Genomic DNA, 9,494 nt, shown 5'->3' with positions numbered 1-9,494 from the left:
ATATATATATTTTAAGGCTAGAAAAGGTTGCAGGAGAGAGCAAAACATAATGATCAGGCCCAAGATTTCAATGCTTTGGGACTTTTCCCCACTCAAGGAAGCTAGTTTCAGTTATAGCCAGACTGATAGTGATCAAAAGATGTCCCCCAATTCCTCTGAGGTTGGATGTAAATGCTCAAAGGTCAACTTATGTTATATGTTCTCCACAAGTCAGTTATCACAGCAGTGCTAGCTAGCTATCATGGCTGGCAAGTCAGCTCGGCCTTTACACCCAACAAAAAGGAATTTCACTAACAAAGACTTATTGAACAGATTTTTTTTTTCAAAGCTACCTTTCCTTTCACAGACGTTAATATAAATCTTTCATGAGACATAGTGGAAATAACTTCATCAAAATTAGTATTTCTATCTAGACCGGGATCTAAAACTGGGTAAAGATCAGTAAAGATTCCTGCAGTTGCCACTAAGCCTAGCTAGTATAGGACCAACATTCTGCCTTCCTTTCTAGGTGCCTAGTTTGATTTTATGGCTCCAGGGATGAACTTCAGGCCCCACCCCCTTTAATACACAGCTTAGTTTAGCCTTGCTGTCCAAAAAATCTGGTACACTGTAGGGAAAAAAAAAATGACTACAGCTATGACTATGACTACGGCTAAAGCTATGGCTATGACTATGGCTTCAGCTAAGGCTATGGCTACAGCTATTGGCTAAGGCTATGCTTTTTTCCATTCCCCTGTGTTTCTATCACACTTCACATTCTATCATCTCTGTGGCGTTCATGTTCTCTACTGGTATCTTCAAACTGAAAGGCTCAGAGCATCCTAAAAGGTATCACCTGCGCGTATCTCCCTGGAGTCTTTCACTGTGCCTGCCACCACAGGAAGAAATCCCAGAACTGTTTGCACAAAGGAATGCATAAGAGTCTTAGGATGGCAAGGCAAGTATTGGGGTCACAGCTTACTGCAACTGAATAGCTGAAGATGTGTGAGCCTGGCGGTGTTTTTAAGGTTCGCAGGATGTCTCTGCTAAGTGATCAGATCTGACATCCACTAGTGTAGGCAGTATTTTGGAGACAGGGACTCAAACAGACCCACTAGGACACCCCTGAACTGAGGTTTTTTTTAACCTAATCCTGGGGACACTTAGAAAGGCAGGCACAAGCAGTGAGTGCTCCAAAACTCACGGAGTAGTTGTGCAGGCATTTGTTTGAAACAGACAGATAAGGGGGTAGGAACAGGATATTAGATCACTGAGTTGGTAAAAAGGGGTATGCTGTCCAAGGAACCGTGATAAATTAGCATTTGGGCACTTGCTTGAGATTTACTGGGGTGCCAAAAATCCTATGCAGGTATGTGATTTATCATCCCAGACATAAGCGACTAACCACAAAATTACACATGGAAGCTCAGTTCTGCAACCAGTCTATTATTTACTGGAGCCAGAACTATCCAAGTTTCCTCTACACCCCCCCCTTTTTTTCCAACACAGTTGAATGTGATTTTTATTTTCCCTTCCTTCATAACCACTGTTTAACCTTGAGTGGGCTTTTCTGATAATTGAAAACTTTTCTTTTTTTTCTTTTTCTTTTCCAGCCTGTCACTGCATTTGAGCAGAACCAGAGTTCTCAAACTGGACATGCCCTGGATGGCTTGACAACAACTGAGGGACACTTCAACTTTGATTAGGAGGGCAGGACTCTTGGGAAGCCGGAAGGTCTCTAGTTACAATGAATTCCGACAGCCCTTCTCAACCTTTAGCCAAGACATACCAATCAGACTTCCTTAGAGATGTGCATATTATTGTTATTAATGTTCTCTGGGTTAGTTGCAGGGATAAAAAGTTTAGTTGCAGGGATAAAGGCCCAAATACTAGTCCAAATAATGTCTGTGGAGACATCAGCCAGAAGCGTATCTGGTACTTAACTGCCATGAGCAAACATTAGAGGACACTAGGACAAAGGAAAGCTACAACCTGGGACAAATCCTTTGAAGCTAGAGAAAGATTCGACCCATTTTAATGCTTGAAATTTGATGAAGCAAAGGTAGAGGTTAGTTCAAAGATAAATGTGATTGGGTTGATAGAAGAATTCAGAAGAGCTGGTGGTGGCAGCTGTTTATATCTGTGGAAATATAATCAATGTCACTGAATTGTGTCCTCAATATCATCAAAATGGCATGTTTAGGTTAGATATTTATCACAGGAAACAAATTTAAACAAAATAGCAGAGAAAACCAATCAGCCGTGCCTAAGTGCAGAAGTATATTGTCATTAACACATCATGCCAAGCTTCAGAGAAACAATGGGCTCCAAGACACTGGACAAGCTATGCCTGTACCAACTTCCCAGGGCTTTGTTCTTACCTGCCAACAGCCACAGTCCAGTCTATAACAGGCAATTGATTCATAGGATGAATGTCTGACCCAAAAGATAATTAGTCTGCACTGGTAATCACCAACCAATACCTTACCCATTCTGAAGGCCCTCCAAATTCAAGAAGATACTGTTCTCTTTAATATTAACTCAACACAAAGCCTTAGCAATGGAGGAAGAGAGGAGAGAGACTGAAAGAAATGAGAACGGTCAGTCCAAATATTCTTTGTGTATCTTTCTGAGAAGCATAATGATTATTGTCACAAAATAGTACGTCTTCCCTCTACTGCTCAAGCAGAAAAGCATCCTCGAGAAGTTGGCATAAATGTAATAATAATAATATATAAATTGTCTGCATGTGATGACTTTAGACTTTATTTTCTTTTAAGACAAAGTCCTTAAATCTAAATTAAGTAACTTAAATTTAAGCAGTTACTTCTCTGGTAGGGATACAGATCATGTAGTTAACTTCTAATCCAACAGTGACAAACATTCTTTCCTATGCTATGCTATCCTGGATAGAGTGTTGTATCATCTATTTCAGCTGAACTTACATTATAGACTTTTATATGGTGAAATATTTAATGAACTGGAAATTACCTTATAAATTATATTTTACTCAAGTTCATATTTATATAGGTGTGGTTTTCTGATGTGCATGACTAAGGAATATTAACGTTGTGAACCTAAATTAAAGATATATTTATTGTGGATAAAAGCATTAATTCTTATAAATAGCTTTACAGAAGGCCTTGTTACCTGTCTTGAAGGTGTCTCTTTATTAACGTGTTTATTGTGAAAATTTACTAGATAAGTAACATGGAATATAAACTTATATTTAAATTTCCTACTGATAAGAAACAAAAAGTTTATAAATAATACTTCACTGTAACTTTTTAAAAAGAACTAGAGAGACTTGAGGCTATTTTTTAATCATTTATTTTTACTTACTTTGTAAAACATTTTTTTATTTGTATTTTTTATATATAAACACATGTGGGAGACAAACAGCTTATTTGTAAACAATGTTGATGGGGACTAGCTTTTAACAGTCTGGAGACTGTGCTGCTTGATGGATGGTCAGTACCAACTCTTCTCCCCTTACTTCTATAGTAGAAGCAAAGCTCAATATTCATGGCACACTGAGTGAAGATGAACTTCTTATCTCTCCTTGGGTAATTAAGGTCCTTGAAACCAAGCTTTAAGTTCACTTTGTATGAAGGGAATTTATCACTAAAAATTACAAAGCTTTAAACAAATGTATCTTTGAGGCTGGGAAGAACCACAGTTTAAGATGTAAAACTAACTCTTGTGGTATCCATAATAAATTTGAAAAACCCAATGGCTTGGCCTATATCCAAGTATGTATAAACATCGTGTGTGTGTGTGTGTGTGTGTGTGTGTATACATACATGTGTATGCACAAATATATATAATGTACATATGGTATAACATGATAAATATACAGTTAGCACTTGCATAACATGCAAGAATGGATTACTCAATTAAAAAGTGGGGCACCACTGTTTTCATCAGAAACCCTTTAAAACCAACAGTTAGTGTAATACCCTATTATTAAGCAACTCCCACAGAAAGGGTATCTGATACAGTAGAAAACAAGAGAGAAGAAAAGCAACTAGGTGTGGGTCTTTCTTCCCACCCCACTATCTAGCTGAGTGGTCATTAGCTAAGCATGATTCCACATCTATAAAACAAAGGGACAGGAGCAGATGTTTAGGGACAGATCAAGGTGTCTGTGCTTTTACATTTAATGTAAAAACTATGTTCACTTTAAAAGGGAAATAAAGACACAAGGAAATGTCTCACATGCTATATTAGATGTTTATCTATATATAAGAGACAGGTGTCAAACAAACAAATTAAAAAAAAAAACACTAAGGCATAGAGAAACTTTAACTCACCAGATTCCATCTGTTACATTTGAATTCATGCATAATTGATTATCCATGACTGGTAAGTTCTTTTCTCAGTAGCCGTCCACAGTTTTCTAAACATTATGTATTAAATCACTACTAAAGTAGAAGGCATTTCAGAAACAGCAAGGCGGAATAGGAATATTTTAAATGAAAAATTACATGCTGGTTAATAATAATACAGCTGACCTATGTTTAAGGGAGAGAAATTTTAATCATGTGCATATTAAATATTAATAACCTATTCTGTTATTGTTATAATAAGGTTAAGTAGGCTTCTCCATGCTTAAGGAAAGCGAGAGAAGGAGAAACACATAATAGTACAAAAGATACAGAGATGAGAGACAGACATAAGGAAAATGTGTCAATAATAAACAAGAGGAAATGAGAAAGAAGGAGAGGATGAAGGTAGAGGCTAATCTCTATGTGTCATTATGACTGCCAGAGTACTGGCAAAGAAGCAGCATCCTTTTATTTCAATTTTAATCATTTCTGAATTTTAATACCCAGCTCCTTTTGTAATTCTCCTGGCATTCCCCATATGCCTCCATCCCAGCCAAAACACCACTGTAAATTAAATGGCAGCCAACCACACTACTGATGTAGCCTTCCCAAAGAACCTACCAGGTGACCAAAGGGGGGAAAAAAGAAAGAAAGAAAGAAAAGAAAAGGTAACCCTACCTTACATCCCTCTGGACCTCCCTCCAGCCAATTAACTGTCTGCTACTTTCTTTAATTTTGAAAAGGACAGTGGTTAGGGAAGCTACAGAGAGAATCGTTAAAAAAAATCAAGCAAGCCAGTGGTAATACAATAATCAGTGACCATCAGGGCCTGGAAAAATGAGTTTGCTCTCACTGGCACTAAGGAGCATCACATGATTATTTAATTACAGCTCTAATTTTTGTCTCGTGGATGGCAACATATCAACAATTAATAGGGCAGATAGAGGAGAGTGTGTTTTTAAAGAGACAGAATGTGTGAGATAATGCAATAGGTCACACAGCAGTGCACCACTTAAAGCATATTTTTTTTTGGTGTATAACTAAATAGGAATGTCTTGCAAATAGTCCCACACATGCTTTTAAAAGATAATAAAAATTTTAAAAGAGGTCTCTTTTTTAGATAACTTTCAAAGAATGCCTGTAACCTTTGCAAAAGTTAGCATCCAGCCAAGAACCCCTATTGTTGACACCTGTGTGTGTTTTAAGGAGTGAAGGGAAAGCCCCTCATATAAGCACCCCAAATTCTATCCTATTGGTACAGGAGGCACATAATAACTACAGGGATTTTTTTTTTCTATGCATTCATCATGGCTGACATCTACATGATGTGGTCCTGAGAAAACATCACTGTTGTTGGAAAGAGGAGATAGAGATGAAGGAGACTTGCACCACTCACCAGCCTGATGCTGGGCTCTGGAATACCAACTAGACCCCTATGTGCCCAACTACAAATGCAGGGCAGTGCTTCGGGTTGATTCTGGTGAAGTTTGTTACTACAGCCCAACATCAAAGCACCACAAAGCTAAACCGAGACTTGACATGATCCTAAAGGAAAGCTGGTACGGATAAGGCAGAAACTCTAGTACTGTTGTCCAAAACACAGCAGAGGATGGAGGACTTAAAGAAGGAAAACATTAAATAATCTACCCAACTGGATCATGGGACGATTAGATACTCATGTATCAGCAAAAACATGAAAAGTTTAAAAAGAAAAGTCTCTGTTTTCAATAAATCTTTATCAGCACAAGCTATATTCAATATTACCCAATTATTAATTTTGTTCTCCTTAAATGAGTGCTTACCATAGGCAAGACAGAGAATGTGAACTGTCCATTTAGTCTCCCCTATTTTATCTGGTGCAGAAATATAGCTTATATTGAATTCCTTTTTTTTAGTTTAATACCTTGTATGATAATACATAACAGCAGTACCTACAGGCTGAAGTAGGAATGAGCCTGTGTTTTCAAATGCTATATTATGAGGTTACAAGGTCTACAGATCCATCATGGGAATTCAGTTAACCAATCCACAGGAAGTGTTTAGGTATTAAAACCCTGTGGTTCCACTCACTGACTGTTTTGCTGTGACAGAAACCATAGCTAAAACCTAGGTTTGAGATTTAGGCAATAAAATCATCGCTGTGGTCTGCTGTTCAAATATATTTCAAGTATTGGGTTATATGGAATTGAGAATAATACAATTTGACTAAAGAACATTGACTACAATGATCACACACACACACACACACACACATTTATCAGGCTAAATCAATTCAATATGCTTTTCATGGTCCACGTTGGCCAAATTCAGAAACAAGAAAATGTGGACATCTTAAAATACAGGCTAGAAAAAGCTAATGCTTCAGAGCAGTGGCTGCATCTAATGCCAGGAGTAAAAGCCATGGGGCCAAAACTAATGGAAAAAGGAAAAACAAAGGCATTCCATAACTTGTAGAAGTTTTAAAATTAAAGTATCTTAGTGAAAACCCATGATAATTCTTGACCAAAAATGTGACTCCATACATTTGAAAAGGTATTTTTCAAGAATCTAGCAAGCACCAGCTTGTATCCAAAAGCATACATCATTCTTTCTTAACATGGTTGTTAATATACAGTTAACACGTCTCAGAAAAAGGCTGTAATTAACCGTCTACTGCTCTAATAACACTAATAAGCATACAGTATGATTAAAATACAATGACTCCATACACACTAAGGCTGTCATTTTTAAACTTTTAAGAGAATGTTCTAAATTGTTCCTTAGTCCTCTTAAAGCATCAGAAGAGTAGCTCATCTCTAAGAGTTTTTGGAAGCATAGTTATTAAAATGGGGTTCCTGCCTCCCACAGACTAGAGAACTGGTCTACCATTAAGTAAAGTATCTGTTGTTTCCCTGAGATTATTTTGTGGATTCTACAGAATGTTTGAAAATGTAAAGCTGTAAGCATTTTATTTTGTGCTTCATTCACTAGTAAAATATTTTCTTGGCAAAGGAACGGCTTGCTAAATATCAAGAATTGCATAGAATTAATTGTTGTTGATCTCCAATGATTCCCATTGTCTAGTTCACTGGAACAGGAAAAACCAATTGCATACAAACATCAAACAGCTAATTGTGGCTACAATCTATCTACTCAAGAATACCTTCATTTCAAAAAATATCTGCATACAGTGAGTGTTATTTTATTTATAAAATTATTATAATGAAATATTTAGAATATAAAATTTCTTTTACCTTAAAGTCTTTAATATACTAAAAACATTTAAAAAGCCACACTGTCATTTACACCCTTTTAACAGCATGTCAGAAAATACTGAGTAAGATTACAGAGGAATCTATAGCCATCAGCTCTAGACTCCAGGAAAACTGCATCTGAAGAATTCTCCACCACATAGATGACACGCTGTCTTTTCTTTAAATACCTAAAGGAAAGAAGGTCTAAGAATTTCCCTTGTGGAGACTACTAGCACATCTCATCACCCAACAATGAATGCTGAATGTGCACTGAAAACCTGTCCTAGGTATCTGGTCCACAAATCACCTACAACTAAAAAAAAAAAAAAAAAAAAACAACAATATCCCACAGAGACAAATGCCCAACTACATCACCAGAGCAATATGCCTGTCAGAGTCACTGTGCCTATAGTAACTTTTCTGACACTTACCCTCTCAAATACCAGAGGCTGGTCTCCGAATCTAGCCCTAGAAGAAAAGTCTTTGATGGGGTGACAGTGCGAAGGTCTCTCTGGCACGTTAGCAAGGCAGGCTCATCCCAAATGAGGTGGTTACCAGTTGCCTGGGAAGCAGCTGGACCATGTCTGCAGATCTGAGGGTGCGCCACAAATCAGGTCATAGCTCTGAGTAGAGTCCACCCCCTTCAGCTGGGTAGAACGCCCTCTACTTCCTGCACACCTAGGTTGGGGAGAGAAGGGAGCAGTAGAGGGAGGCTGCCTTAGATCCCCAGGCATTCTAGTAAAGTCACAAGCAGGTGGAGCCAGACATCTACCTCCTCTGCAAGGGTTCCCCCTCGTTCCTGGGACCTGCACCCCTAGGTACTCAAAAATGTGTTCATCAACAAATGGGCTCCCAAATGGGTGATGGTAAAATAAAATAATATACATGTAAATGTTTTATCCAGCAAGATCTTCCCTCCTCTGGAAGCAGAACAAACTCTGAATGTTTGATTACAAGCTACTTCTCCACTAAATGTCATAAAACTGAACCAAATGAATTCCAGCAGAAAGCAGTGGTGTAGATCCTGGGATATCAGCTAACTGCTTTTCATCTCTCACAGCTGAACTAGATCCCCGACTGACTGAATCGAATCCTTGAAAGTCCATTGAAGGAGGAGGTGGTTAGAATTACTATTACAAACCTTCAGACAGCAACAACTGTGCAAGTGATATAGAATGACTTGAAGGAATAAAAATAGGCCAATATGCTAGAGAAATGCTCTACTACCAAATCTCACCCGGAATATATATACACACAATCTGTATCTATTTACTCTAAAATGAAATATCTGATCTTAAAAAAGACTTTAAAAAAATAAACAGCAAAAGGTACCGTTGGCATAAGATCAAAAGTACAAAATAATGTGTGTTAATGTATTGATCACACTTTATGAAGACATCAAGTTTAAATAGACTCACCATTGAGAACAGCAGTTAGCAATGCTATATAAATTACCATGGGAGATATTTTTCTTTGGGAGAGCAGAGGGAAGGAACCTTGTGTAACAGAATTGATTTACATGCTTGCTGCATTAAGACCATAGTCTGCTCCAATGTTTGTGGGGTATGTGGTTAGGGATTGACAACTGTGTACAGGCAATAAGTTCGAGAGCTCCTTAGACAATTTAAACAACAATAAGCATTTTCTCAAGTTACCCATGAGTTTGAGCATTCAACTTTAGCAGGATTTTGAGGTTTCAAGGGGACCCTGAAAGAGAGGGACCTTGAATTGAAGAAAAAACACGTATATTCAGTATTGTAAAATAAAAGTAGCAACGAGCCTTATTTTGAGGATGGCGGATTAAAAATAAAGAAGGAAAGAAAGGGAGAGAGAGAGAAAGGCAGAAAGGAAAAAAAAAGGAAGGAAGGAAGGACAGAAGGAAGGAAGGACAGAAGGAAGGAAGGACAGAAGGAAGGAAGGAAGGAAGGAAGGAAGGAAGGAAGGAAGGAAGGAA

General features: G+C 37.8%; 1 protein-coding gene across 2 annotated transcripts in view; it reads right to left on the bottom strand.

The window, feature by feature from the left end:
- The window catches only part of Satb1 (SATB homeobox 1), a 96,685-nt gene that overhangs the window by 82,446 nt on the left and 4,745 nt on the right, over positions 1-9,494 (bottom strand). The window contains exon 1 of one of the 2 annotated variants that reach the window (XM_028766523.1): positions 7,972-8,211. The exons of the other annotated variant lie outside the window; for it this stretch is intronic. The gene's annotated coding sequence lies outside the window, so the exon portion shown is untranslated. Of the gene's footprint in view, positions 1-7,971; positions 8,212-9,494 lie in introns of those variants that run through there. 2 annotated transcript variants of the gene reach the window in all.

The sequence above is a fragment of the Grammomys surdaster genome, unplaced genomic scaffold (genome assembly GCF_004785775.1).
Source record: "Grammomys surdaster isolate TR1022 unplaced genomic scaffold, NIH_TR_1.0 169, whole genome shotgun sequence".
Taxonomy (NCBI): Eukaryota; Metazoa; Chordata; class Mammalia; order Rodentia; family Muridae; genus Grammomys; species Grammomys surdaster.
The sequence above is the reverse complement of the archived record's forward strand: the minus strand, read 5'-3'. Positions and strand labels throughout refer to the sequence as shown.